Source organism: Girardinichthys multiradiatus, chromosome 9 (assembly GCF_021462225.1).
Source record: "Girardinichthys multiradiatus isolate DD_20200921_A chromosome 9, DD_fGirMul_XY1, whole genome shotgun sequence".
Lineage (NCBI taxonomy): Eukaryota > Metazoa > Chordata > Actinopteri > Cyprinodontiformes > Goodeidae > Girardinichthys > Girardinichthys multiradiatus.
Window position 1 is genome coordinate 3,627,756 of NC_061802.1, and position 22,599 is coordinate 3,650,354.

Genomic DNA, 22,599 nt, shown 5'->3' on the forward strand with positions numbered 1-22,599 from the left:
CTCCTCCCTTTTCTTTCTCAGAGCCGATTGCTGCAGCAGGAGGCGGCATTCTGGGAGGACCTTGACTTTTACTCTGGTGCTTGTGGTGGAAATGCAGCAGATTTCACTGATCTGACTGGATCTTAAACTTAAGCTGAGGATTATAAGGGCTTCATTGGCTGGAGGTGTCTAAAACTCCTGCATACATTTGGTATGTTAGCTAAAATTAGTGAGAAAAGATACATGTTTCTTAGGATCTGTGTCATTGAAAGGAGCATTTTCCCGAAATGGTCACCTTTGCTTAGAGGAAGGACAAATTTTAGGTTGCAATAGATGATACAGCTCATTTACACCGGAAACTGCAGATGATATTCTGGAAAATAACCTTTAAGCTCTAAAAAACAACCTGTAGGTTGTTTAAACGTACCCTGTAAGCTGCCAGAAAGTAACCTGTAATTTCTGAATGACTTCTGGAAAGCAACGATTGCATTTCAGAAAGCATTAAATGAGTTCCTGGAAGTTCTACGATACTTCCAGAACGTTTCGAGTGGGTTCCGGAAACCATTGAGTAGATTCTAGAAAGCAAAGAATGAATTCTGGAAAGCTCTGAGTGGGTCCAAAAAAGTTCCAGAAAGTGTGGAGTGGGTTCTGGAAGCAACAAATAAATTCTGCAAAGCAATGAGTGAGTTCCAGAAAGTGTTGCTGAGTGAGTTCTAGAAAATGAGTGTCTTCCAGAAAGCATTGAGTAAATGCGTTTAAATTACGTTTTGCTATTGTATTCAATCACAAACATCAGCTTATCAAAAGGGTTGGACCAATAGCCACAAAACACCCAAAACCAAATTAAACCAAAATAGTCAGTAGTGGTTAGCCTGATTGTTCGTCTTGATCATTTAAAGATTTAAGACATGCTTGATGTGAGGATTTCCAGAAGACTGATGGGAACGTTGCTCCATGAGTTGACTCTGTGATATATTTAATTTTTTGTATTTATTTACCTCAGGATCTTTTAAGGAATTTGAAAATGTTAGTTTTACTGCGTCCAACCTCTGCAGTGATGTATTGAGAGGCCTTGCTACCCTGCAACAATATTTCTATGTATAAAGATGTAAAACCTTTCAGTTGTTGCCATCAGGGAGTCTTAACTGCGTGACTGCCTGCCAGAAACTAACATAAAAGCCAGATTTTTGAAAAGTTTTTACCTTCTAAAGCTGTGATCTTAAACTTTTGATCAGCTGATGGACATCCTGTTGAACTGCAGTCTTACAATTGATCAACTCCAGGTGTTTTTTCTTTTGCTTCTCTTTGTCGTTTTTGCATTTGGAAGCTGTGCTTACAGCTTGGTTATGATCGTACTTGTCTTTTTTTCATTGCTAAGATTTTGATCAGGAGTTCATTCAATCGGATCATCATACTTGGCTTAATTACTCTTTAAAATCTAATAGTTCGTCCATCATTAATGCATCATGTAGATGTACACAACAGAGGGGTTTTATTTAGTCTTTACTGGCCCAGCCGCTCCGACAGAACAGCGGCTGAAATTAAGCTGAATGCATCTTCAGAACCGATCAGAACCTGCAGCCTAAAATCCCTGCATGCAGCTGCAGATGTTTTTTATCCTCACATCAGCTCCAGATCGCATCATGTGTCACCTCACGAAGACGTGGGTGGAGTCATGCTGTCATGTCAAAGAAAATCATTTCGGTCTTCAATGAATACATAAACAGGCCCCCTGTCACTCCGTTCTCCAGTGACGACGTGGGTTTCTGACGGAAGTAGCACCTGCAGAGCCCATTTTTAGTTTTCACTTAAAGAACAGCCCCTGAACCAAACCCTGCAGGAAACACACCTTCATCCTGTCTGCTGTCCTCAGCCGGTTCTTGTTGTTTTCATGTGAAGAGCTCTGTGGTTCAGATGGAGGTCGGAGAGGTTTTCAAAGGCAGGATCGTGAGAATCCAACAAATGTTTATGTAGCTTTAAAAAGTATAGCTGAAGAGCAAAAAATTGCTGTAATAAATAATACAATTTTACAAAGCAGAGAGAGAAGTGACCTGATCCTCCTGAATGTGTTCATGAAAAACAAATCATCTTTATTTTCTGCTTCAGGTAATTAATTTGGGGATCATTGTAAGAGGGACTTTGGACCAAATACAGCCAGAGTCCAGAACCTTTTAACTAAGGATTCCAACAGATTAAGGTTCTTGTTGGAAGTTTTAAAATTCAGATAGATCAGAGTAAAACAAAAGTATTTTTAATTAAACAGACAAAATAATAATAGTGTCTTACAATGAAGTGGCTGCAGCGCATAAAGGATGTTACAGATGTTCTGATTAAACAACAACTGAACATCTGTAACATCCTTTATGCGCTGCAGCCAGTCCTTGGACTGGATTCTGTCATCCATAATGAGCTCCTTGGTCTCCCTAATGTTGAGCCACAGGTTGTGCTATCGCCATGACAACTGGACTCTCATCTCTTCTCATTGGGACTCATTACTATCTAAACTGAAGCTGAAGAAGATGACATCATCTTCAAATTCAAAGAGGAGTTTAGATTTGTATTTGGCTATACAATTATGGGACCAGGCACACATCCCTGAGGGACACCACTGTTGTTTACATAATTTGTACTGATCTGTATCACCTGAGGTCCTCCTGTGAAGAACCTGAGGGTGCAGTTGCATAGAGAAGCACTGATATGCAGGTCCTGGAGCTTCATGATGAGTGTGAAACGAGTTCTGGTTTTATAATCAGAGCTGAGGTCAGCAAACATCATCCACATGTTCAGGTTGATCACCTGTGGGTCCATTTGGCCATCAAGCAAACTGCCGTGGGTCCATTGTAGCTGGTAGAGATGTTGTGATATGGGCTTTGACATCCACTTAAAGAATGTTATGCTATGGAGGTGAAAGCAACAAGCAGCTTCTTTCAGTTATTTTTTGGAGTATGAGGGTGATGGTGCTCTAAATGCATGTGGGAAGTCTTGATGCGAGCAAGGGAAGTTTGAAGATGTTTGTGAAGACATTTCCTGATCTCCAGAACTGCAGGGTTCAAAAAGGTGACTTGGAATGGTGTCTGATCCAGACTTTCTCTGGTGTTAACTTTGCTGAAGTATTTCCACACATTTGTTTGATAGAAGTCCTTTTCTGGCAGGAATTAGGACCTGATGCTTGTATATTTTTCAGTTCCTCTGGAGGAGAACCATTCACCTCTTGAAGATTGTAGCTGGTTAAGTCTATTCCACGCATTCCTGACGATTCTCAGTGGAGCTTCCTTGCTTTCTTTGGCTGTAGCTGCTTTCTTCAGTGTTTTCCTGTTGAAAACATTTCAACTATAGATGCACCAATATGAAAATCTGGGCCCTTATTGATATCCGATATAAATATTGCTGTTATGGCCGATAACCAATATTTACCGATATATAATATGTATTTATTTAACCTTTTGACACCGTGAAAAAAACGGCCACACCTCTGACATTGCTTCTCTGCTTCGGTTAAACACCCACAAATAGCAACTGTTATTGACTTTCTAATGTGTGAATTTCTTTTAGATCAGTAGATATGTGGATTTGCGGTACACAGTTACATCTGCCCAAGTGAAACAAGGGCATCATTTTCTGTCCTCTGCCCTCCAGGAGCCCCTGTCCTCCCATCAGGTCATCTTAATTAGTCCCATATTAATCACCTCCACCCCTGTTTGACTGTTTGATCCCAGCAGGAGGTGACCAGCAGGGCAGAGCGATCAGTGTTTGGTTAGAAAACACATAGTTAATTAATTACAGCAATCAGTGGCATTACAAACCTTTGTGGCGGTTAGAGCAGCTGGGTTCCTGCTGCAGCTGTCAAAGCTCTGACCTCTTCACTGTCTCGCTGTACACCAGCCTCACCTCTGATGATTTCTGTCAAGAAATCAGAGGATCAAGCGGGTGAACTGGATCATCGCCAGCAGTGTGATTAGGATGCATCACAGAGCGTGCTTCTAAAGGGAAAACATCTAAAAAACCTGAATTTTTCTGTTTGTGTTCTGCCAGTCCTCTGCGTGTCCTCGTCCACCTCCCAACGCGCCAGTCGTCTTGATTAATTCGCTCCCATGCCGCCCCCTCCCTGCTCTCTGATTGGCTGCTGGGAGGGCCCGCTGTGGTAAGAAGGTAGATTTATACGGGCCGGTTTCCGACAAACAGGCCGCTGCGGGTCGCTGATGAACTCGCAGATATTAGAGAGCTCAACGGGAACGCCGAGGCTGAGTCGGGAAAGCCGAGTTCGAACTCAGACCAACGCATTTCCCAGAATGCTGCTGTGAGCCCATGTTGTAAATTTCCAACCTGAAATTTTAGAAGTGATGATTGTTGATTTAAACATTTTTTAATGAATATTTTCATGATGTGCACGTAAGGGATAACTGATGCCTCTGCATAATTCCTCCACTAACATCGACTCGGTTTTCCAAAAAACAACTTTTATGGAATAACGTCTAAAATTAATAACATTTTCATATTCCTGCAATAATATTGGAATAAAATATGGATGCATTTTTATTTTAGTCAAACAAAAAACACCAAAAAATGTATATTATTTTGAATTTCCGATGTCTTTTGTTTTCTCAAAAAATTTAAATTAGTTCTTACCTTCTTTTGTCCTTGGACTGTTTTATTTTTGAATAAAGAAGCAAAACTATAAAGATATAAAATAAAATGGAGAGCCAAATCAGCCTTCAGTTATTCAGAACTAAAGACAAGTTAAAAGCCATAAAAATTAAGTGTTAATTTTTGCAAAGAACCTTTTTAAATAAATAATACTCTATATTTTATAGTTGCAGAGTTTAGTGCAGTCATTTGGCAGAAATATCAGGTCATGCTTTTAACAGTTGGTGTCTGTCCTTATGTCTCTACTGCTCCTGTTTCTGTCATTTATACTGGGTCCAGCAGTGCTGCACCCTCGTCTTTACTCAGATAGGTCCTCCACCTCTGGATTTGTACCTGGCAAAACAGGACATCAGAGGTGATCCACATTTGGTGGCGGATGGAAACATTCGCCTTGTGATGAGAGCCTCCCAGCACCAGCAGAGCTCCAATCCACTCCTTATCCCGTCACCGGGGGAAACTTGTCGCATGTAACCAAAATACAAGTCTAGGTCGCAACATCGGAAGACTACACATGAGCTCCGCTTACCAATAAATGTTGTAAATATTTAATTGACATCAGGAAGGTTCTAGCACCTCATTATTGTGGTCTTACATTTTGAGAATCACCGGTCTAATAGGAAACTAAATACGATGGAGGATGTGTGGTGCTGTGGGCTGTTTTCTCCTCCAGTGCCCTTGGGAACCTTGTTTAAATGCATGGCATCTTCTTAACACTGGATTCTTTCCCACTAACTGAATGTATTCAGTCGATTTCTGTTCATTTTTAAGTGTGTGATTAAATAAATTAAATTAAGAGCTTTTCACACACTTCCCACACACTTACTGACCCCGAGGGGTCAGTAAGTGTGGAGGCGAGGTATTAATTCTTATTTTGTTTCTTTAATTGTTTCATTAGCTTGATGACTTGATGCCTCCTGTTTTCTGATCTCACCTCATCTGGGTGAGGACCAGGAGCTGTTTGGAGAAAATCGGCTCCTAACATAATCCCTGCGGTGGTCTGGTTTCTGTTCCCCCCGTTTCATGCCTGAGATTTCTTCATCTTTAGTTCTCAATGTGGTGTTTGTGTTGGAGTCTGAGCTCCAGAGGTCAGAGGTCATTTCTGCTTTGAATCTTATAGCAACAGCAGACCTCGTGGACTATCCAAACCAGAAGATTCAACAACTAGACCAGCTCAGGAGTCTCTGCAGCTGCTGACGATGTAACAGAAGATGATGATGAGAGTTCTGCTAAAAAATATCACACGCTTTGATTTAACGTCACGTCTGGAAATGAATGCATGAGAACATGGAGTCCCGTGTCGACCTGATGCTGGACCACCGTGCGGCTGCTGGCTTTGAGACGGCTACAGGAAGCAATGCATTATGGGTTAAACAGGCTCTGAATTTACGGCTGAAGGATAAGTTTTTACCTCGGGATGAAACCTTTGACCCCTCCCAAACAGGAAATGATCCGTCACATCAGACTTCATGCAATGAGTTATGGTCCGAGTGGGAGGCTCAGAGGATCAGCTGCTTCAAGGTAAACCAACAAGAGAAACAAGGCTGAGAAGACGAACAGGGAGAGAAGGAAAAACTAAGAAACCAACAAAGCCAAGTTATAAATGAAACAGAACCTAAAGCAGGAAATAAAGACGGAAAAGAGGAAATTTCCTGAGTATGTGAAAAAAATCTTACACAGAAAATAAATGTGATTAAAAGCCACAGTTTTAAAAGAAAAACTGTGATTTTAAAGCACAAAGTCACAGTAAATGTCATTCCACTTTACAAAATGTACAGTTCTAGTTCATTTTCAGTTATGCAGGTCCAAATTCTTTCATCATTCAGTTTAAAATAATTCAAGCCATTCCAATACAGTACAATCATTTAGACTGATTCAGATCTATGGGAGGAAACTTGTGCCATCATAAACTGAATTTGTATTTGTGTAATTTGAAATTAAATGCATTGGTTTGAAAATGAATTTCACTAAACTAAAACTGAATATAACGGTTTAAAACTGAATTTGTTTGCTTTGATAATTGCTTTGCTTGTATTGAAAATTCAGTTTGATTACTTTCACTTTCAGGTCTAAAATTCAATTTCAGTTCCCAAATTCAGTTTTTTTGTGTCACACATCCGGGTCCTTGAAGCCAGAGATTAATCAAACACAGATTTACTGATCCACGGATGTCATTCACTATCGCTGGGTCCAGATTCAGGACTGCATCATCGAAGGACGCATTTGTAGGCCGATAACGTCCTGGATGAGGTGACGAATGCTGTCCAATCTCCAAGGTTTCAACAAATGCGTCCTTCTTATCCCCAGATTTGAAGGATGGGTCCCGTGTATCCTCCGTGTCCCACCCTATCCCATGATTCATTGCGGGTCAAAGTAAATTGTTCAACGGAAGTAGCAAAGGCTGGAGGAGAGAGAAAAGTTGTGAATAAAATTGGATATTCAATTCAATTCAAAAATACTTTTGATACTATTAATCCCAAAGGGAAATTAAATGTTGTTATAGCTCATATTATGAAGGTTTCCTCAAAGAGCCGTTGTAGATGCTGATGGCTGTGGGCAGGAAGGATCTCCTGTAGCGCTCCGTCTTACAGCAGATCTGAAGAAGCCTCTGACTGAAGACACTCTGTTATTGTAGGACAGTCTGATGAAGAGGATGCTCAGGGTTCTCCATAATGTTCTTCATTTTATGAAGAATCCGTCTTTCCACAATGATCTCCAGAGGTTCCAGAGGAGTCCCCAGAACAGAGCCAGCCTTTTTTATCAGCTTGTTGAGCTTTTTTTAAGTCCCTGGTTCTGATGCTGCTTCCCCAGGAGATGATGGCAGAAGAGATCAGACTCTCCACAACAGACTTATAGAAGATATGCAGCATCTTGCTGCAAACACCAAAGGACCTAAGCTTCCTCAAGAAGTACAGTCTGCTCTGTCCCTTCTTGTAGATGGCTTCACAGTTGCATCTCCACTCTAGTCTGTTGTCCAGGTGAACACGAGGTATTTATTTATACTCCTCCACCACCTCCACTTCTTCTCCCATGATGGAAATAGTGTTTGACTTATTCCTGTTTCTCTTAAAATCTACAATCATCTCCTTTGTTTTAGTCATGTTCAAAATGAGATGATTGTTTCCACAACATGCCACAAAGCGGTCCACCACCTTCCTGTACTCAGCTTCTTGTCCATCTCTGATCCACCCCACGACTGCAGAATCATCTGAGTATTTCTGCAGATGACAGGAGTCTGTCTTGTACTGGAAGTCTGAGGTGTACAGAGTGTAAAGGAATGGTGAGAGTACAGTGCCCTGTGGTGCTCCTGTGCTGCTGACTACCTGGTTAGACTCACAACCCTTCAGTCTCACAAACTGTGGTCTGTTTGTCAGGTAGTCTTTGATCCAGGAGATTGTTGAGGCCTCCAACTGAGTCTTCTGGAGTTTCTGACAAAGCAAATCAGGTTGGATTGTATTAAATGTTCAGAAGAAATCAAAGAACATGATCCTCACAGTGCTGCTGGCTTTATCCAGATGACAGTGGGTTTGTTGAAGCAGGTGTATGATGGCATCTTCAACTCCAACTCCACAGCGATAAGCAAACTGAAGGAGATCCTGATGGTTTACTGTTTGCTTACTCAGGTGGGCCAACAGGAGTCTCTTTAGGACCTTCATGATGTGAGATGTCAGGGCAACAGGTCTATAGTCATTGAGGACTGATGGGTGAGTTTTCTTTGGTACCGGAACAAGACAGGAGGTCTTCCACAACACCGGAACCTTCTTCTGGGCCAGGCTAAGGTTGAAGAGGTGCTGCAGAATCCCACAGAGCTGCTCTGCACAGGCCTTCAGGACTCTAGGGCTGACATGATCTGGACCTGCAGCCTTATTCCGATTCAGTCTCTCCAGTTGCTTCTTCACCTGACTTCTTGAGACACACAGGTGGAAGGGGGAAGCATCAGCATCTTCTGATATGGTTGAAGCCAAACATGTAGAAGGGTCTAGGGCTGAGGTGGAAGATAAAAAATGTGAGGTGTTACTGGACAGCTGTGGGTCAAAGGAAGGTGGAATGTCGGTTTGGCTGTGAGCAGGAGAGGAGGATGCTGAGCTTGTTTCTGAACTGAACCTATTGAAGAATGTGTTCAGTTCATTGGCTCTGTCCAGACCTCCATCGGTCTGATCATCCTTCTGCTTGAAGCCTGTGATCTTCTTCATCCCTGTCCACACATCTCTGATATTGTTTTGCTGGAGCCTGCTCTCCAACTTCTTCTTGTACACCTCCTTGCTGTCTCTTATCTTGACTTTAAGTTGCTTCTGTATACTCCTCAATAATTCTCTGTCTCCCTCTCTGAAGGCTCTTTTTTTCTTGTTAAGCAGGTCCTTCAGGTCACTGGTGATCCAAGGTTTGTTATTGGGGAAGCATCTCACAGTTCTGGTGGGGATGATGTTATCCACACAGACGTTTATATACACACTCAGTCATGGCATTGATGTCCTCTCCATGTGGCTGGTACAGTGCGTCCCAGTCTGTAGCCTCAAAGCAACTTTGCAGAGCTTCTTCAGCTTCCTGTGACCATTTTCTCACAGTCCTCTTTATTACAGGTTGCCTCTGAACAAGGGGCTTATATTTCGAGCAGAGAAAAACAAGATTATGATCTGATTTGCCTAGAGGAGGTCTTGCTGTAGAGATGTATGAGTCCTTGACATTTGCATAAAACAAATCCAACGTTTTGTTTTCTCTGGTAGAGCAGCTGACTAAACTACAAACACAAAACTCCAATGCTTTTGTGGCAATTTCTGGTGATTTTAACCATGCTTCACTCTCTGCTACACTTCCAACGTTTCAACAGTTTGTACGTAAACTGTTGCCAAAATAACACTGGTGAACTCTCTGGGTAAATAATATGGACGAAAACTTACTGCCAACAGTTCAATATCTGGACTGCAGAGTTGACACTTCACAGTAACATGTCCTGGATGACCATCTTTTGTCCACAAGTACTGCAAGGGATTTGGGGTTGTAGTTGAAGTATTATTTGAGCTTTTGAGATATTAATCAGCTGCTCCTGGTTATAAGAAACAACCCCATTGCCATGGCAATGCATCATAACAAATGTCCAAAAATAGAAAGTATTAAGAAAAATCCTCCAAGCTGCACAGCATCCAACACCGGAGTGGACAGTCTTCCAAAAAAAATCAACTGTAGCCACCACAAGAGGAATAGTTCCCAAAAAAGAATAAATCAGAATCAAAAGTAACAGAGCTACTCCAACCTGCTGCCACCTTGAGCAAACTTTTACAATATTTTTAGACTAGAATCTAGTTATGTAAACCTAAAATATCTGATCAGTTTATCAAGATATCGCTTTATTACACAAATGTGCCGATATGTTCGTCCGCTGCCCATCAGCCGCTCGCCTCGCCAGCTGTCAGCTGACCGGGTGGTTGAGGTGCGCTAAACCCCCAGAGAACAGCTGACTCCCGGCACATTGTTTTCAAAATCCCGCTGGGTTTCCCCAATGGATGGAAGTTAAACACATATAATTCAGTCAGATGAAATCTAAAATATTTTGGTTTATTTATTATAATAATAATAATAATAATTATGCTCTGCAAATAAACTGATTTAAACTTTGTTAAAGTTAATATGTTAGTGTTTAAGTTGTTTAAAGCTTTAGAAATAAATTAAACAAATAGTATTTGTCATCAATGTATTTTATCTAGTGTTAGATTTTTATATCTATGAACACAAAATATTTTCAACATTTTAAATGGCTGATTAATGAACAAGATCATAAAACAATAACATTTTAAAACAAAACAGCATTATAATCCATCAGCAATATATAAAAGGGTAAATAAAAACCGTGTAGTCATTTACAGTAGAGACAACATTATTAACCTTCAGGCTCCATTTGTTCGGCTTCACAGCTCTGCGCTTCACGCTAACGCAGTTGCTAGGCAACAGAAGTTACACTGAGGTAAGGGCAAGAGAAACGCAAACCGACGTAACACCGGCGGCACTATGCTAATCTGGCATGTTTAGCTAATAGCTACAGGAAGCATAAGTGTTGCTGTTTGACCATCATTTGTTTACATGACTTCTTATAGACGTTTATTTGACTTGATGATTGACATCAAGCTCATGTAGCTGCACTGCTGCAGCTCAACATGCCGTAAAGGAAGTTGAACCTGATGTGAAACGTAAATCGGTGAATCTGTGTCTGATTAATCTGTGGTTTCAAGGACCCGGATGATTGACACAAACAACTGAATTTTGGAACTGAAATTGTATTACAGACCTGAAAGTGAAAGTAGGCAAACGGAATTTTTAATACAACAAAATTAAATTTAAAAGCAATGAATTCAGTTTCAAACCATAAAATTCAGTTTCAGTTTAATGAAACTCGTTTTTCAAACCAATGCATTTAATTTCAAAAACAAATACAAATTCAGTCAGAGCAATTCAAATTCAGTTTCTGATGGCACATGTTTCTTCCCACACAGATCTAATTACAGTTCCACTGAATCTGACGTTTAACACTAAATCTGCATATTTTTAAAAGGTAAGCAACAGGACGAAACCTCCAGCATAACCAGAGCCAGGCCTGACACCATGGAGGTTAGCAGTTGAGATGGTTTGAAGCAGACACAGAAGTCTTGGACCAGGAGTACTTTCTATGGAATGAAAAGCAAGAAGAGAACATTAATGGCAACTATAATTGCCAAAAAGCAGAGGAACAGCAGTCAGTTGGTCCCCAACAGCCTCTAGCAACATCAGAGGGTTTATATATATATACTGAAAATTACACATTTCTTAGTGGGACAAAGAAATGTGTACAGTTGTGAAATGTACAGTTTCAGTTTGGATGTCGGACATAAAAAACACGGGGAAAAACTGCAGGAATTGAACAGTTTGTTGCTCTTCTGGCTGATTTCTGTGGTACCAGACACACCACAGTACAATTGCTATAAGTGAACATGATCCTTCACTGCATCGATTAGAGAGACATAATTCATTTGCTGTGTTTGCTAATCGTACTTAACCTGGTCGCTGAGCACAACAATTGGCAAATCCCACGTGTGTTTTCAGGTTGCAACTAAAGAGATTTTCACCTCTTTAGAGAAAATACTGATGCAGGAAATAAGAGCGGCTTTGGAAAAACAAGAATTTAGATGGACCTGAATGAGTTTGATTTAAAATCAAGATGCTGTTTTTGTTCAGTTTTTAACTCATCAGAGGATGAAAAATATCCCTGAGACAGGCTGGAAAACATGAAAAATCATTTCTCAACATGGATAAAAATCCGAATTTATCCGGATCGATCTAAACACATTTTTAATAAGGTTGATATGATGTACCTGAGTCAGGGTTGATACTTGGAATCATTTATTTGAAATCCCTTCTTGCACTTCGTTAACACAGATTGTCAGAGCATCAAACTTCTGAGCAACTTTCTCAGATCTCCTCCTCTGTTTTATTTTTCATGTAAAAATTTTGTGTGTCTGTTCTGCTTTTGAAAAGTTGAACCTGCAAAGTTTTTGTGCCGGAGGTTTTTCTGCAGCCTCATTGCCTGATTTCAGAGTAAAGACACTTTGATTCGTTAAATGGTCGTTTCAGCCGCGTCTCTGCATGTCGCGGTGTGGACAGCCGTTTCTCATTTCACATATTAAAGATGTGAAGGATCAGACAGGCTTGGTCTGATGGGGTAAAAGCATCCGATGAGAACAGAGGAAGAGTTGAACTGTCCAATCAGAAGGCAAGGGGGTGGGGCTAAGGAAGCCAGCTGTTTACATCTGGTTCTGATCACGGCGTCTTCATCACTGTGGTTTATTGGAGTGTCTCCTGGAGCTTCATAAGCCAATTAATACCCCCTGCAGGTTGCAGGGGTTATGAACTGTTGCTAGTTAGCACAGAGTGTTCCTAAAGTTAATGATTATCTAATAAATACTGAATTATTTGCATTAACACTGCTTCATCTTCTTTTACTGCTGCCTTTTCTGGTGTTTCTGCTGCTTCCTGTCTGCCTGTTGCTCCTCTGGAGTGATCTCTAGGTGATCCATTCTTCTCCAGTACACATGCACCATGTTTCTCTTTGGTCAGCAGGGATGAAGCTCTGTTCAGCTGCGTCTTCCGTCTCTGGTTCTATGTCATTTGAATTTATCGTGCAAACCCGAGTTGTGAACTTGTGATATCAGGTTTAACTGCAGAGGATTTTACTGTGAGATATGACAGAAGCTTTCAGTTAGCCTGTCATCATCTGAGAACCTGAACCCACAAACTGTTTTTACTCCAAGACTCGATTTCAGTCTGAAACTGAAGCAACCTTTGGCTCCAACAATGAAACCTTAGTATTTTCTTCCCAGGACCTTTTCTTTATGCTGCAACTTGCTTTGGAGAAGGTTTTATATTAATTTATTTACAGTCAAAACAGTATGTGAAAGTTTTGTTTAAAGTGGAAAGTACAACCTTTTCTAATTCTAGGGTTTTATGAATGAGGACATAAAGAAATTGTCTGTACCTGGTTTTAAAATTTAAATCCAACTTTAAGTTTACAAAAAACACAGATTCTACTCACACAAACAAAAACATAGCAACAATGGAAACTGTATGAAAAACTAAGTACTATCCTTGCTTCTGTAGTATTAAGGAGTGACAATAGCAGCCTGTTGCTGCTGATCCTATGCATTAATTAACTGTTCAACAACTTTAGAGAAGCATCTTGTACTGCCTATCAATCTGGGAGAAGTTATAACATCCAAATTATCTGAAGTCCATCACTCTGCAAAAAGAAAAACACTTCAGACAGCTGCTAATCTTCCAGGAGGGAATCCCCTGGCAAATTCAGCCAAAGGTCGGGGCGAGCACCTCGCAGAGAAATTATAAACACCCACAAGCTTCCTGTCAGACTCTACTGGGTTGAGCTAGGATGGTAAATGTTAACGTTCAGGACAGGGGGATTAGAGAAAACTAAACAAGAAGGGTTCAAGGAGAAGTCCTCGTCTCTCTAAATGGCAGGGGTGAAAGTGAGCCGGTCCGGTACTGCGTACCACTAAAAGATTCTGCGCCGGTACGTAGTACCGGGAAGAGGAAAGAACGGCTGTCTGCTGTCATCCAGAACCAGTTACGGCTGCAAAAATTCATGAGCACACAAAGAATATCAGATCCGCTACCAATAGGCAGTCTAAAACATAAATCTAGTTTTTTTCCCCTCATTCCAAATCGTTTTTGAACTGTTCTGCTATACTGGAGCCTCAATGCTCTTGCATTGCTTCTCTCTCCTTGGAGCTCGAGGTTTTTGTGAACGGCCAGCCTTTAAAACGAGCACCGCTACGTTTAATGTCTGTCTGCTCGCTGCTAAATACCCCAGTTAAAAGCAAAGGGAGAGAAACTAGTTGTGGTTCATGTTACTTTGCTGAATTACAGCAACACAGTACAGCTCGAAAACACCGCTTATGAACAGAGTTTTCACGTATACTACACGAGAGCGCATGCGTGCTTACCTCAAACACAGAGCGGTTGCCAAGGAGATCGGTGCGTTTGATTTAATGGACTAGGAGATTTTACACAGGTGGTGCACAGACATAAAAAACCTCCGCATGCATTAGGACAAGACGAACAATAAATCGCTTACCATTTACAGGGAACAACCGAACTGTCAAATTTTTAATTTAAATGAAATCAAAACTTGACCAAAAAGCAGAGAACAATAACTTTTTTGTTCAAAAGAAAAGACGGAAACTGAAGATGAAAAGTTATGCATCAGAAAATGGTTTATCATTATATATATATATATATATCTATATACATATATACATACAGACATATGTGTGTATATGTGTGTGTTATTATTGAGATATGAGGGATTAGTTAAATATTTCCACCAAAGAAATCTGCAGTTCTTTCAGGTACTGTGACATTTAAATTTCACCAAAAGGTGCTCTGCAGGTGAATTTCTGGCTTTCAAATAACAGCAAATGAAAAATGTTGATCGCACAAATCTCAGGATTTAGAGGAAAAAACCTTTTCCTTGCCTGTTTGTTTCAGGACCCCAGGGGTGTCCTCTGTTTTACCACACTGGGCAGTTATGGTCTGCTTGGATCCTTCGGTGAGTTCATTAGGTCTGGTTTATAGTCTGAATGAGTTTAAATAAACTTCTCCATGATAAGTGTGCATGGGAAAGTGCACATATGTAATCAGTGCAGCTTTTCTGCTCTGTCAAACTGATTTAGGTTAAAACACAAGTTCCTGCAATTCAGGCTGCAACAAGTTCCAAATACTTATTTTAGCAAAGTTTCTCTCAACTTATAATGTCTCAGTTCCTTTCTCCAACTGCGTGATGAAGAATTTCAGGCCGCAAACAATACAGGCTCGCTGTCATCCCAGTTTTTTAAATTCCCCAATCTTCTGTATCAGGGTCTGGTCAGAAGTGCCTGTCTGATGGTCCTTTCCTCCTCTTCCTCAGCCAACATTTGAAATATGTGTAGAACGTGGTTTTCTGTTGTCTCTGTGCAAAATGCCTGGTTGTGTCTGGAAAATGTCTCCGATGTGGTCTCAGGAAATGTTGCTCTAAAATCTACTGGATGTTGGAGCAGCATTTTGGGGATTTTTTTTCCTCCTATATTTTTGTTTTTGTAACAGATGCGGACTTTTAGACAATCTGTTAGTAATCATCCATCCATCCCTGCTTATTCTTGCACGGTTGCTGGGTGGGCTGGTGCTTTCTCCAGCAGTCATTAGGTCAGATGCAGGATACACCCTGGATGGCCACACAGAGATACAGGACAGCCAACCATGCACACACACATACCTAGAGACAATTTAGAAATACCAATTAATCTAACAGTCATGTTTTTGGACTGTGCGAGGAAGCTGGAGTACCCAGAGAGAACCCATGCATGCACATGGAGAACATGTAAACTCCATGCAGAAAGACCCAAGGCTGGGATTCAAACCCAGGACCTTCTTGGTGCAAGGCAATAGTGCTACCAACTGCTCCACCATGTAGTCAGTAATTATGTGAGTGGCATTAGTAAAAGGAGGGGATTGGAACACTGTGGGGACTGTGATTATCATCTGCAGCTTAGATCTTTAGACAGAGCAGAGTCCATAGCTTATGATGCATATGAATGATGATGCATTTCCTGTGAGGCTGCAGCTGGATACATTATCAGGAAGTGAAACTGAAATTTCTTCTAGATTCATTTATATCTCATATCATTTAGACTCCAGACATGCAGGATTTCAGAAACTAGCGTGAATAAATCTGCATGTCTTCTCTGAGTTTTTCAATGCAGTTTGGGAAGTTAGTCTGGGGTACAGCAATGATCAGCTGATTCAGAGCTGCCCTATAGGCCCTCCCTCCTCCTCTTATCAACAATCTTCATGCGCCGCCTACAACGCCCTAATAAGGAAGAAAATCCATTTCCTGTTGGATTAAGGAAGCGGTGGAGCGCTGGTTGTATCGGAGCGTTAAATCCTGACTCACAGTCAGTTTATTAAACATTGACCTGACCAGAAACAGCCCATCAGAGCCCGAGATGCTTCTGTGAAGGAATCCAGACCAATAAAGTTGTGAGGTCAGAAGTTGGAGGTTGCAGATGCAATAACAGGCATGTGGAGATCAGAGCTGCTGCTGAGAGGTGGCGGACTTGGCGAGACAGAACAGTATAAAAGTGAAGAAATTCAAATAGGATGTCATAATGTTAAGGAACACCTGTCTGATTTTAATGGCTCTCTAAGATCTTTGAGAATTCCAGGATTTATAATCGTTTTAACAATGTTTGATATACAGGTGCTGGTCATAAAATTAGAATATCATGAAAAAATTTATTTCAGCAATTCCATTCAAAAAGTGAAACTTGTAAATTCATTCATTACTCACAGACTGATATATTTCAAATGTTTATTTCTTTTAATTTTGATGATTATAACTGACAACTAATGAAAACCCCAAATTCAGTATCTCGGAAAGCTATAATATTGTGAAAAGGTTCAATATTAAAGACACTTGGTGCCACACACTAATCAGCTAAGGAACTCAAAACACCTGCAAAGGCCTTAAATGGTCTGTCAGTCTAGTTCTGTAGGCGACATAGTCATGGGGAAGACTGCTGATTTGACGTGACCATTGACACCTTGCACAAGGAGGTCAAGACACAAAAGGTCATTGCTAAAGAGGCTGGCTGTTCACAGAGCTCTGTGTCCAAGCACATTAATAGAGAGGCAAAGGGAAGGAAAATATGTGGTAGAAAAAAGTGTACAAGCTATAGGGAGAACCGCACCTTGGAGAGGATTGTGAAACAAAACCCATTCATGTGGGGGAGATTCACAAAGAGTGGACTGCAGCTGGAGTCGGGTCTTTCAGAACCACCATGCACAGACGTATGCAAGACATGGGTTTCAGCTGTCGCATTAATTGTCACAAGCCACTCTTGAACAAGAGACGGCGTTAGAAGCGTCTTGCCTGGGCTAAAGACAAAAAGGACTGGGCTGCTGCTGAGTGGTCAAACGTTATGTTTTTTGATAAAAGTAAATTTTGCTTTTCCTTTGGAAATCAAGGTCCCAGAGTCTGGAGGAAGAGAGGAGAGGCTCAGAATCCACGTTGCTTGAGGTCCAGTTTAAAGTTTCCACAGTCAGTGATGGTTTGGGGTGCCATGTCATCTGCTGGTGTTGGTCCACTGTGTTTTCTGAGGTCCAAGCTCAACGCAGCCGTCTACCAGGAGGTTTTAGAGCACTTCATGCTTCCTGCTGCTGACCAACTTTATGATTTAATTTTCCAACAGAACTTGGCACCTGCACACAGTGCCAAAGCTACCAGTGCCTGGTTTAAGGACCATGGTAACCTTGTTTTTAATTGGCCAGCAAACTTGCCTGACCTTAACCCCATAGAAAATCTATGGGGTATTGTGAAGAGGGTGATGCAATACGCCAGACCCAACAATTTAGAAGAGCTGAAGGCCACCATCAGAGGAACTGGAGCTCTCAAAATTGTCAAGGTCATAAAAGGCTTCCAGACAGTATCAAAAGCTGAAGTGGTCTATATGAGGGTACTTGAAATTAAGTGATGATGAACAGGGTTTTAGACGTTCTGGTTTCATTAAGAAACCCCAGCAACAACACAAGGCACATGCATGATGAGCATCTGAAGAGATGCCACTCAGCAGCTACTGATGAGCGGACCGAAAGAAAAAAAGCCACTGTAATTTTAATTTTTAATAATTTTTAAGTACAATTAGACACATCTGCTACTTTTAGACACATCTGCTACTTTTACCTCTGGATGAGAGTTGATCAACTCTGTGTCTGCACGTGTTAATGTGCAGCCGACCAAATAAAATTCACTTCATCCTGTTTTAATCACATTTATTTGTGTAGACAACATTGGTATCTAAATTAAATACATTTAAACCAGACAAACCCAGAAATACATGCAGCTGATAAATATAGCATGATAGGTTAGATTGGGATGTTACAGTCTCAGTGATTATTTTCAAGCAAAAGGTTGTAACAGATTTTGTTTTCTGAAATTAGGGCATTTTTTGTTTTTCAATTCAATCTAATCATATTTAACCTTTTGAATACCTTTCTTATACACAAAATAAAAAAATATAATTTTATTATTTTTGTCACTTTATGCGTACATTTTATACTTTACAGTGCCAGTTTTTGCTTCCGTTGTATTTTGTGGTTTGCATTAAATGCAAAGTTTACTGTAAACAATCTGAAATAAAATACAATTAGTAACATTAGACTCCTGAAAGGGAAAAAGCTGAAAGAAAAAAATAAGTACAATCGGTCACTTAGATTATTAAAAGATATCATAGGACATTATTCGCTTTATTTTATATCATATATATTTTATATTTACATTTTACCTTTAATAGTTGAAGAAGCAACAAACAGTTTATTGGGAGCTTATAACACTGTTATGGGCGTGTCGAATTAAACTGAGTCTGGTGGAGATTGAAGTCATTACGCTTGCATACAGTCGGGTCAGTCTGTGGTCAGTAACCCGGTCACTCCTTTGTTGTTGCCTTTTTTTTTATCCCTTTGCTCTGGCTGACAGGCTTTGTAGCCCCTTGGTGAAAGGCAGCAGCTGATTGGCTGGTCTGAGGGGCCAAAAGACAACAACAGTGGCTCTCTGCCAACCAGAACCCACCACAGCAGCCTTCCCTTCTGTGTCCGTGTCTTCTGGTAGGATTTGTGTTTTAATATTAATGAGCGGTCAGATTAGCAGAACTCCCATCAGACACTGGGGTCATGTAATCCAAGCAGTGTCAGGGTGCTGATAAGATGGGCAGGGGTCCGGGAGGTCCCCCCAATCAGGATCAGAGGAGGCGGCAGCTTTTAACGTGTCATGAAAACATTATGCATTTGGAATCGTTTGTTATTGATAATCTTTATAATCGGCGTGTTTCGAAGTTATGAAGCTTATTGATTGTTCGAAAGGTGAGCTGTTCTACTTGGAAAAGTTTAGTTATCTTTTGTGTTCTGGTTTTATATTTAGGATGTAAGATTGTGCTGATACTGAAGATATATATGAATTCATAATTTCACTGATGGCACAATAAAAAATCCTCTGTGCCAAAAAAGCAGTTTTGTTAACTTTAAATTAAATTGTTTTCATGGTCCCAAAAGGAATGAAAATAAATTCCAAGTTGTAATAATTGCAATTAAACCCAGCTCTATTTAAACATTGAAATGTGTGTTAAACAATGTTTGTAAAACGTGGGGATAAGTTAATGTGGCATCAGTGAAGAGTCATTGTGAAGACGAAGAAATGAGGCATAATTGCCACAAATATCATAACAATATATACAACATATAACATATTTACATCACCTGTTGTCCGACTATCCAGCAGACCCACTTTGCTCGCATGACCTCTAGAAATTACTTTAAGTTTTAAACGTTATGTTGTATTTATCTGCTAAACGGTCACTTTAATCCCTCCTCTGCATGCAGACGTTGTTATTATCCACACAATCACACCTAGACTTCTGCAGAGTGAAACATCATATGATCTCCTGATGCCTCGCATGATGAGATGCTGCATAAATCCGTGGGTGGAGCGGTTCTGAGGCTGTTGGTCTTTCATGTAGCTTTGTTGGGTTGGACTCATTTGCCCTCTGCTCCATTTCCTGTCAAGCAACTGTCAAATCAAGGCCATTAATGCTACAAGATTGTTGCACTGAATGCAAGCGACTGTTCACTGTAGCTGCCTGCTTTTTCAGGAGGAAGGATTGCTGCAGAGTCAGTCACTCTGCAAATTTTGCTTAGATAACTTTATTAACAATTTGAACTACATCTTGAATAACGCTGCACTGCAACTGAATTTACATCTGCTTATGGTTGTATTGGAATGGTTTGATCCTGTATGGGATATGAATTACATCTGTTTGTTTAGTAAAGTCCTTTAAGATTAAATTTTGTGATTTGCCCTGCATCAGTTTACTGAACTGTATTAAAATGATCTGTTAGTTATCCGATGATGCAAGGTTTCTGATTGGTTGGTTCTCAGAGAGAAACATCATATACCTGGAGTGGGCCATCAGTGGAGCTAATGCTATAACTTCATGTTCCTTCTCCATAGACGATACACTTGACTCTGTCTTTCTGTGTCTAACCCTCTCTCTGAGCCAAAGCATCGGAAGGAGCTGTGACTTCTTTAGTTAACTTTGGTTAACTCAGGTTAATTTTGTAGTTTTTCATTCTTTATCTGCTTAGCTGGGTTTCTATCCTAGATGACACCACTGAAGGAGCTACTGCTACCATTCATTTTCTTTTTCTTAAACACAGAAAGTACTCCTGAATCAGAGCTACTGTGCATTTTGAGTGTCTGCTTTGTCTTCTCAAACCCCCAGTCGATCACACTGAGCCAGGTTCTGGTTCTGCTGGAGGTTTTTAAATTCAAATGAGTCCAATAGGGCTGCGCAATATTAGGAAAACGTTTAGATATGCGATAATATCGGTAAAGTCCTGGTGACAGCATAACGTGCAATAAATAAATAATTATAAAGTGTTACTTGCTTCCTGCTTCGGGTTAATAGCACTCATAGACTCCGGATAGGCACTACTCTATCAGCTACTAGAAAAAACTTTATTATTTCCATCTCATCAAGGTTTTATTGAAAAGTTGCTTTTGAGCAACATCTGCTTTGTTGTAAATTGTTAATGATTTTAACCCCCTGCACTACTTCTTTCTCTTGTAAAATATTTTTAAGATGCATTAAACAAGTGTCACCAAATACATTACAGGCATACAGAACCTGAATTCGGGTTCTGGTTCTTGGCTAACATTTATCACAGTCCAGGCTGTTATGCATATTGCGTACAGTGATTTGCTATGACCATAAATATGTTGTATGTTGTGCAGCACTAATCCAATCGTTTAGTTGCATTCAGTGCTAACTACATGCAGGTGAAACATTACTTTATTAGAGCATTGTACAGCCGGTCATATGCTGGAAACCGGTAAAACTGTGTCGAGCTATTAGCTTTGCTGCAATCCCTCCTCCACCAGAGCAAGCATGGAGTGGAGACGGTGTCTGCGTTTTAACAAGAAGGAACCTTCAACGTTACCCAGCTCAGTGTGAGCAACCAGAAAAGCTGGGGGGCTGAGAGGACCTTTAATTTATTTTTAATGCTTTTATTTGGCATCATGACCTCTTAAGATGGAGAAAATCCCGAAAAAGGCAAGAAATTCTGGTAAAACCTGAACTATTTAATTACACACTGATTCCTTACAATACAGCTAATTTGTGAAATATTAACTCTTCACTAATTATGACACAAAAACTGGGGATCCTTAGATAACTGATTTTTGTGAAGGTATTGTTCCTTCTTGTGAGCAGAATGCATCGTTGCACCCGGATGGGTCTCTGTGTCTTGAAGCAGCAGAAAGGGGACAGACCTCCACTCTGAGTTTAGCTTTTGACAAGTTTAATGTTTTTACATTTCAGCATAGAGTTCAGTTTATTTGAATTTGCTTAATATGTGGAAGTTTCTGTCTTCTGAAATTAGGCCCGACACACGTTTGTCCTCAGGGCTGTTTAAGTGTTTTCCATCTAAACAAATAAGGGAGAAGGTATCTTCAGATTCAGGATGTTTCTGTTGTCCACCAGTTTCTTTATTTGCACAGACTTTAGGTGAATACAGAACACAGGAGCAGATTTGACCCTGAGCCACAGGGTCTCGCGAGCAGGCAGACTGCTGCTCCTAGCAGATGTAAGAGGAGTTGTTCAACGGATCTGGTTCCTGGATCAGACGGAGATCCTCCAGAAACATGAAGATGAGGAGGATCAGGGGTTTCATGGTAGCAGCTGAAAGTGAGGGGCCTCAGGTTTCATTAAACACAGCGTGGGCGAGGACGGGTGGGGGACAGTGGGGAAGGAGGGGGAGCCACTGAACAAATTAATGGAAATTACACCCTCTTCCATTTGGGTGATCAGCAGGAGGCCCAGACCTGCTGAACCAAACATGTTTGTTTCTGTTGGGTTCTTAGCCCTCCGCCGTGTAGAAGGGGCCTGGGCGACAACACCAAGGCCATGACCAATCGTTGGTCCCGCCCACGCCCACAGACAGAGGAGGGTTAGCGAGAGGACACATTGTTCCCACTGAGAGCGACTGCAGACCTGAATCCTGCTGAGGAAACTTGAGAAAACATTCTAGATTCGTCTAACAAACTGTGGCTGGACCAGCTGGATCTGTCCTCTGATGTTGGTCTTACTGGGAGTTTTAGGTTCCCAGATGTGAGTCTGTTATAGTGAGTGATTTCTGATGCGATGCCGCCACAGTTAACAATCAGAAAACAGAAAAAGAGACGTAGATTTAGCCACAGCGAACCACCATGCGCTTGGTGTGGATCCCATTTCACCTGGATCCACACCGAGGATCATGTAAGGTGAAGCGGATACCTGGTACTAAAAATGTATTTCTTTTTCCCAAAGGGCACAATTTAAACAAAAGCCAGATCATATTTTGTAGTTTTTCTGCTAG

The 22,599-nt window shown here is 40.8% G+C and overlaps 1 protein-coding gene and 1 long non-coding RNA gene across 3 annotated transcripts in view; one reads left to right on the forward strand and one right to left on the reverse strand.

The window, feature by feature from the left end:
- The window catches only part of LOC124873943 (ephrin-A2-like), a 147,378-nt gene that overhangs the window by 64,549 nt on the left and 60,230 nt on the right, over positions 1 to 22,599 (forward strand). The gene's annotated exons all lie outside the window — the stretch shown is intronic.
- Positions 1,474 to 10,557, reverse strand: LOC124873944. 2 transcript variants are annotated; one of them, XR_007039671.1, is made up of 5 exons: positions 10,501 to 10,557; positions 6,032 to 6,164; positions 3,783 to 3,879; positions 1,829 to 1,968; positions 1,474 to 1,761 (listed from the first exon to the last, which is right to left on the reverse strand). It is a non-coding gene; the product is annotated as an uncharacterized LOC124873944 (long non-coding RNA). The 2 variants fall into 2 exon arrangements; XR_007039672.1 differs by lacking the exon at positions 10,501 to 10,557 and adding an exon at positions 6,779 to 6,947.